Here is an 8,880-nt window from a genome sequence, read left to right on the forward strand (position 1 = left end):
TGGCAACTGTTCTCTTTTCCTCATACTTCTGGGTCTAAACTTGGAGCATAGGTCTATAAGATTAGGTTCCGAGTTGAAGGTGGGGGAAACATAAAGAATGTTTGCTTTTCCCATCTGTCCTTTCCAGTTTCAAACTGTAACTGAGCAGGACGGGGCCCTCCAGGACAGACCCACTCCCCCATACCCTCTGCTGTGGCTCCTTTTTGAAGGACCCAGATAATAGTATCTCATGCAGGTTTCCTGAGTTTTTAAGATGCTGAAAACCACCACCAAATGGAAGAAATTAACTACTTGATGATCTTGAGCACAGAGTTTCCTTCTCCCACCTAAAGGCTGATCACGGTCAACCAATTAGAGAATTGTGCACAGCTGATCACAGACCCTGGGCCTCTCCCTCAACTGGCCTTTAAGAGTGCTCAGCTGAAACCCTTCAGGGAGTTCGGGGCTTTGTGAGCATGAGTCACGCGTTCTCCTTGCTCCGCCCAGCAGTAAACCTTTCTCTGCTCCAAGCTCTGGAGCTTTGGTTGGTTTGGCCTCACTGTGCCGTCAGGCACACGACGGTCAGTAACAGTTTGGGTGAAGCCAGCCCGGAGTCTGTGCCTGTGGCGGGTTGACCCCAGCAGGGGCAGCACCTTCCCTGGGTCCCAGCAGCTGCCGGAGCAAAGTGAGCCCCAGGGAACAGGGAGAGACTCTCCCTGGCCGGCGGGCACGGCTGCCCCAGCCCGAGGCTGTTGGAGCCAAGAACCATTGAGGAGAGCTGCGTCCACACTTGGTGTCGCCTGGGGTGAGTGGCTCGGGCCCCTGCCGGCTGGGAATTCTCTCCGCTCCTTCTGGGCTCGTTCCTGCCGGGAAGGGAGCCACTCTGGGCTCCTTGGTGGCCACTCTGGGTCCGTTCTGTCCCAAGAGCTGGGCCTCTCTATTAGGAGGCCTCCGTCTGGGAGTGGAAGTGGAAGTTTTAGAGGACACCTCCCCTGACTGTGCGACCATTGCTTATTTGTGTTTGTGTGTGTGTGGTTTTGGGGTGAGCCACTTTGGCTTGTGCAGGATGAGAAATTCCACCCGCTCCACCTGGGCTCCTTCCCTTCCGGGAAGTGAGCCATTCCCGGCTCAACGGGAGCCGCTCTGGGTCCATTTTTTTGGGAGCCAGGTGGCTCTGGAAGCCCCTGTCCAGGAGTGAAGTGGAATTTTAGGGCTACACCTCGTGTTTGTGGGGCTGTTGTATGTGTGTGTGTCAGTACTTGCACTGACTAGTTGAGATGACCTTGGTGAGTCACGGGGCTCACGTGTGATGACACTGGGCATTGGCTTCACCTGTGGTGGAGTGTTGGTTGGAACTAGCCTTGGTCACTCACTCAGCTTCATCTCCGATGGGTCACGGGTTGGGGTTCTTCCCTTTTGGACCAACGGGGCATTGGTTGGGAATCTCTTTTAGGGCTAGGGAACTGTGACCCTGGGAGACCTTTTTGAATTGTTGTTTGTTTGATATTTGATAACATCGGCCATGAATAATTAAGAAAGGATGATCAAGGCTGTTTTCCACCTTGATCTAGTCCCCCAGGTTATATTTTGCAAAACTGAGAGATCTTCAACTATGCTCCCATAAATGAAAATTTATTGTGATACCGTGTAGGCTCCATACTCCTGAGATCTGGAGAACAATGGCCCCTTATGGCTCTGCTATTATGTCAGTGGGCCTTTTGCAATTTGGCTTTTATCTTGTTTGGGGTGTGTCTATGCGTGTCTGTGTGTGTACATGTGTCTGTGTGTGTGCATGTGTCTGTGTCTGTGTCTGTCTTGGTACCTGAGTCTAAATCTTTTTCTCTCTCCCTGGTTTTGCTGAAAGTGAGCCATGTGAATGTGAGTCAATGACATATATTTGGGGAAAAAAAAATCTCTGAAAATAGCCAATGTGGTTGGGTTTTTTAAAAGCAGTTAGAGGAGGAATTTTCATTTATTTGAGGTATAAATGATCTACCTGGGCACGTAAGGAAACAGTTTTTTAAACTCAAGCAGAAAAATTTGAGATCTGTTGTTTCTTGTTATGTAAAATATTGACTTGTGAATGAGCTCTGTTTAATTGGCTTAAAAGTAAGTGATTACAAATTAAATACTTCTAAGTATAAAAGGAGCTAGAAGGAACAAATTTCAGGCTTGTGTGACCTAGGAAATATTCAATATTACTTTGATATCTGGTATTAAAGCTAGTTTAAGCTTGTTGGTATAATCAATACAGACATACCTTTTATTGTGCCTAGGTTTAGGTCAGTAAGTTCATGTTTCTGTTGCAGAGTTTGTTAGCAGAAAGAAATCAGTTTGGTATGATGAAATTCTTACAGGTGACTTGAGTACCGGTGAGATAAGAACTTTTGGGTGAACTCCTTGGAAATGACTGTGTTTTGGGACTGTTTACTTAAAGGTATTTTTAAGTAAGACATTAAAGAATGTCTCCCCTCCGGATGTTCGGTGACTTGAGATTTTGGAGTTGTGCTGGGTTGGGATGATGGAATTTTACTGAATAGTTGAATAGCTAGGTCATTCTCAGGCAAAATAAGATTGAAGCATTCACTGGAAGTGAAGATATTTAGGAGTTGAGGATTCTAATTTAAATATGTAGTTAAGGCTACTAGAAATAGTAAAGGAAACATTGGGTATGCCGGAAAGTAGGATATATGTTTTGGGCAAAAGGTACGAGGAATGGGATTGCATTTTGTTAGGTAAAAGAAAGTGATTTGGTCCTACAGCTGGTTGTTTCTAGATGTGAAAAATTAAGGGACGAACTACTATGAATACAGAAAGTTGTGGAAGGTTTGTATAAGGGGAGCCCTAAAAAAGGAGTTCTGTGCATGGTTGGGCTGCTATCGGATTAAACTTAATTAGGTAAATGGATTTGGTTGTTAACAGTGGGCTGGTGTGGGACTGGATTTGGTTCCTCTGTTAAGAAAACAAGTCTATTCAGAATGCTTCTGATGACGGTTTGTGTGAAACTTTTTCATGTTTTTGACAAACTTCCTGTCAGGTTCTAATTGACGTAGCTGGCTTTGAGATGCTTTAGAGGGCCCCTGAGACGTCTCAGAAAAATATTACACTAACTGGGATTGGTTGGTGTGCTGAATTACACAGGAAGCATTGTTAAATGAGTGATAAGCCTCCTCAGATTGTATGGTACAGATAAATGTCATTAATATATATTCTAAAAATTATATGAAGTTTCTGAAACTTGGCTATGTCCTGGTATAATGCTGTCAGTCATGATTCTGGTTGTTACCTTGGACTGTTTAAGCTTCCTTGTCAAAAACACTGTAATCAGATCTTTTACTTTGCCTTTTTGGGTCTTTTGTCATTCATAGACAGTTAAGCTGAGGCTTTGCAGGACTGCTTCGTCTTCAAGAAAATTCATAAAAAGGACTTTGTGACAAGTACAGGTTTCTTTTTAAATTATACTGCTTAGTTGGGTAAAATACTTTAAAAGTAATAAACTCTGATTTCATGGACCTGTTGGTAAGGGGGATTACATGGGGTTGAGTGAACTGATGAATGTGGTTATAGTGCTTTTGGTTTTGTCTGAAATATTGCTGGCTTTACTTTTTTGCATGTTTTCTAATTGAACTGTTTACCAAATGTTTATCTCCCTATCAATATTGCCCCCAGTGTTTGGGATTGAAAGAGAATTCTCTAGTGGGATTGTCAGAGTATAACTACCATGATGTATAGTACTGCTTGCTTTAAGTCTGTTGCTAAAAGCACATGTACAATACTTGTGTAACAATTGGGTGTAAGTGATAAAATGTATGGCCTATGAGGTGTTTGCCCGTTAATACTTCTGTGCCTGTTTACCATAACTGATAACTTTTCCCTCAATGTGGATAACCAGGCAAATATAAAGGAGACCTAGCACCAGGGACGTGGGGCAAGAGCCACACCCCCAGCGCTGAGGGACAGGTATTTGGACCATGTATGCTTTGTATTAAAAGATTTATAATCAAAAGGGGAAATGATGGGAAAATCTGCACGTATTGAGATATGGGGAAGTCATTCTGGCTTCTCTATGGTTTGACTTAAACTTTACTGACCATGATGGCCTGTTTTGAGGCCTTTTGGACATGCACCATACCTCTGCTTTGGCACTGAGGAGGGGAATGCATTGGAAAGTCAAAATGGAGTAGCTGTGGTTTAGATATTCAAGGTAAAACTAGGTGGCCATTATGGACATGATTTCAGACACATTCCTGTATTGTTGAGAACTCGAATTTTCTGGACAGTCACACTGGAGGTACCTCCAGCCATTCTCAAAGCAGTGTCTGCTGCAGCCTTATGACCTCAAGGTCTCATGTAACTATTAAATTTTTAGATAATAGAATTGCTTTAGATCAGATGTGAGTAGGAAAAAGGAGACATGTAATGGCCAATAGCTCTTGTTATGTATATATTAGCACCACATCAAAAGTTAAAACCTACTTAGATGAAAGTAGACAACTGGCTTCCTGGCTGCAAGTTTCCCCAAAACGCCAGGTCCAGACTGGTTTTCACGCTCAGTCTCCTGAATTCCTCAGGGAATGAGGTTTTAATCATACCAGACTCTGATCCAGGACTTGGGACTTGGAAGTATTTTCAACTCAGTGTCCATTCCCCAAATCCAGGTGGGACTCCACCCCATTTCAGCAGGGAGTACCCAGAGCAGTTGTCACCCCATTTCCTGAAAGATTTGGGGAAGGATGAAACAGGATTGGAGACTGAAACCGAGTTCCTCTGCTGAGATTATGATGAACCTCTCTGTCCAAATACTATCTCCCTTCTTGTCCAACCTGTTCTCAAGATTGAGGAGTATCAAAGAAAAGGGGGGGGAACTGAAGCCAAGCAGGACCTTATGGGGCCCCTGGGGCAAACCCCTCCCCCATAACCTCTGCTGTGGCTCCTCTCTGAAGGACCCAGGTAATAGTATCTCATGCAGATTTCCTGAGTTTTTCAGATGCTAAAAAACCACCACCTAAAGGAAGAAATTAACTATCTAATGATCATGGCATGTAGCCCCCATCTCCTGCCTAAGGATTGATCACCATCAACCAATCAGAATTGTGCACAGCTGATCACAGACCCTGGGCCCCTCCCTCAGGTGATCTTTAAAAATGCTCACCTGAAACCCTTCCGGGAGTTTGGGGGTTCCTGGGACACGAGCCACCTGTTCTCCTTGCCTGGCCCTACAATAAACCTTGCACTGCTCCTAACTCCGATGTTTTAGTTTGGCCTCACTGTGCATCAGGCACATGAAGGTTGCTTTCAGTAACAAAACTAATTAAAAATAACAGGATTCTTTTTTCTTTTATTTGAAGTATAATTGATTTACAATGTTGTGTTAGTTTCTGTTGTATAGCATAGTGATTCAGTTACACATAAATACACTTTTTCATATTATTTTTCATTATTGGTTATTACAAGCTATTGAATATAGTTCCCTGTACTGTACAGTAGGACCTTGTTTGTCTATTCTGAATATAGTAGTTTGTATCTGCTAATCCCATACTCCCAATTTATCCCTCCCTCCTTTCCCCTTTGGTAACCATAAGGTTGTTTTCTGTGTCTGTGAGTCTGTTTCTGTTTTGTGAATAAGTTCATTTGTGCAGGATTCTTTTAATCTGTTTACACTATTCACTTTGAAGTCAAAGGAGCCGGGTCAAAATTAACCACTTTTAATGTTTCTTCGTGTGCATCTCTGTCTCTTCTCTCGACTAAAGGAGAAATTGTCTATGTATATATTTTGCTTGTAGATAGTTTCTGTCCTTCTTTCTTTTAAAAAATACTTACTTTTTAGAGCAGTTTTGGTTTCACAGCAAACTGAACAGAAAGTACAGATTCTCATATACCCCATCCCCACACAGACACAGCCTCCCCCATCTTCTGCACCCCTACCAGAGTGGTACATACATTACAACTGATGAATCTATGTTAACATGTCAAAATCACCCAAGTCCAGAGTTTCTTTTGTACATTCTGTGGGTTGATGAATGTGTAATGACATGTGTCCACCACCGCAGTATATAAAGGTGTTTGCACTGCTCTAGAAACCCTCTGCACTCTACCTAGTCACCTATGTCCCCTCCTGGCCCCTGGCAACCACTGATCCTGTAATTGTCTCCATAGTTTTGCCTTTTCCAGAATGCCAGGTAGTTGGAATCACAAAGTATGTAGCCTGTTGTTGGCACACAACACGGTGACAGTGACACATGGGTTCTTTAGCAAAAGAATTAGCAGAGACAGAGCAGAGCTTAGGAAAGTGTAATAGGAACGCTGCTGTAAGCGATAGCGGGCCACACAGGTGAGAGGTGCCCGTGTGAGCCCCAGGGGTGGGCGTGCAGGGTCTTTTTGGGGGGGGGACTTGCGCAGGGGCTGCATGATCTATTTGTGCACAGGTACCTGGTTGGTGGTAAGATCTGTCAGGGACTCCTCTGAACAGTAGGTTTTAAGGGCAAGATGTGAGGCCAGTCAACCTAGGGTATTGTGAGCGGGCTGTCTCCTGGGGCGATGAGTCTTGTTAAGCTAAACACACGTCAAGAGAAGATGTTTTATATCTTGCAGCAATGCAGGTATGCAGAGGGGCGTGGGGGTTAAGGTGTCAATGGCTCCAGAAACAGAGAGCCCAGGGGTGGGGGTTTTATGACTCCAGAGAGTGCCAGCTGGCTCCACACTGCCCCCTGACAGATTGGCAGTGACAGATCTTTGGACCATGGGCGAAGGTCTCTTTCCTTCTGGAACTACTTCCTGTGGGACATGAGGTCGCTTTGCGCCTACCTATGGTGCCAGTCTGTCCGGGGTATGGGGCCCAACCGGTGCTGCCCAGGAATCCGACTGCCTGAGGGGCAGCCCGCGAGTAACCCCTTCCCATACCCAAGGGCTGTACTCCCATCACGCTGGTAAGAGCCATGGTGTATGTGGCTGGCAGGGGACGTCTGGTTTTTTTCTTTGGGGCTTGGACCTCAATGAGAGAGACAATCATTTTTGTAAGATAAGAATGCAACATAAAATAAACGTATACCAAGGTAAATGGCCAATCCCAATGAAAGGAAGGAGAGGAGAAATTTAAAATGCCTGTGAAAAAGGATCTTATTCCCTCTGAATCCAAGAAAAAAGGAAAACGAGAGAACGAGTTAGAAACCTGTTTGTTAACCTCTTTGCTGTAAGCGTTGACATTCGTAACTAATACCTAAGTGTAGTACTTAGTACGTGTAACTGTGTGTCAGTACATGCAGCTGTGCAGTGTCTCCCTGGGAGGCTGTGAGGATGTTCAGAGACATGTGGTTTCTGTTTTGCCAGTCTTCCCCAGAGCAGAGAGTGCCTATTTCTGATTTCCACCCTGGGCTGCTTCCGGCGTGTACGGAAGGTCAGTGACTGCGGTGGCCTGTGACTTAATCCTTGTAGAGGTAGATGCCAATTTGCAAAAGTGCCAATTTTAGTTGGCAGGTCCCCACATGATCGCAAATTTTGACCATGGCTTGGGGAGGCATTTTATGACCATTTTGTCCCACGGTGCTAGGAATACTCATTGCTAGGTCGGGCAAGGATTTCCTTGATCAGCCACTCAATGTGCTATTATGGGACTAGGCCCTGTTGACAGTGAGCAAAAGGTCTCTGGACCACCTGTCTTGCTAGTCTTACGGTTTAGGAAAAGCTGCTTCTTCCCAGCTCTAGTTACACTAGTATAATCACAGCTCTCCTACAGAACTGTGTATCTGGTTAACTGCTTTAAATTGTCACCTGCTGCTCTGATTGAGCTTGAGTAACTTTAGAAAAAAATGTGTATTTATGGCCAGGATTGGAGCAGGTATTAATTGGCAAGGTGAGGAAATCCCACCTAGTCATATCACTAGGGGCCTGAACAGAACTATACTTTTTCTAGAATGAATTTCCTAAGGGCCTACCCGTTAGACCCATAGAGTGGAGAAATCCATTAAGATAACCCAGAAGGCCTGGATATAGGTAATTGGCCATTAACCTAACAACTGGATTAACTTTAACTCTGTGTAAGATTATGAAATACATTTAGATTCCTGAGCTTTTTAAAAATAAGTTAATTAAACTTTGTAACAATCCCCAGGGGCAGGACAGTTCTTTGTTGGCTGTGCCTCCTCTCTTTCCTTATAACCTAAGGGCAGGGAATGGTCTGAAGAGTGAAGTCTTAGAAAATACAGACCTCAATTAACAACTAGAATTTAATATCCACTAAAACAGTCTTTCCTCTATAATTACTTCTGTTTTATCAGTATAGCCAAATTAAGACTAACTGACAAAACCAAAATCATTATAATTATGATTTTTAAAATTTCTATCAGTTTATGAGTCCCATGTAACTAATCCTTTTCATTAGCAGTTTTACATAATCAGAGTTTTTATCACTTTTATTTTTTACCCAGGTTAGCAGTATGATTTAAAAGTTATCAGAAACCTGTACTTGTCAAATAAGTCTTTTTTAAAAAAAACCTTTTAAAGAGAAAACATTTTTAAAGTAAACATCACAGTAAAACCACAACCGTTCATGAATGATAAGACGTAAGCATGGTTAAACACCTGGTTACATTGTAATTGATAAAGAAATATGGTTACAATAATCAGAATTATGACTGGTAATATTTATATATACCAGATTTTTAGAAATTTTATATAATTTTTCCATACAATTTAAGCTATGCAGATTACTTACTGAAATACGGCCAGTTACAATGTGTCAGTCTCTGGTGTACAGTACAATGTCCCAGTCACGCATAAAATACATATATTCATTTTCATATTCTTTTTCATTAAAGGTCATTGTAAGATATTGAATATAGTTCCCTGTGCTATACCGAAGAAATGTTTTTAAAGATTTGTTTTTATACATAGTGGCTAACAGTT

Source organism: Vicugna pacos, chromosome 26 (assembly GCF_048564905.1).
Source record: "Vicugna pacos chromosome 26, VicPac4, whole genome shotgun sequence".
Taxonomy (NCBI): Eukaryota; Metazoa; Chordata; class Mammalia; order Artiodactyla; family Camelidae; genus Vicugna; species Vicugna pacos.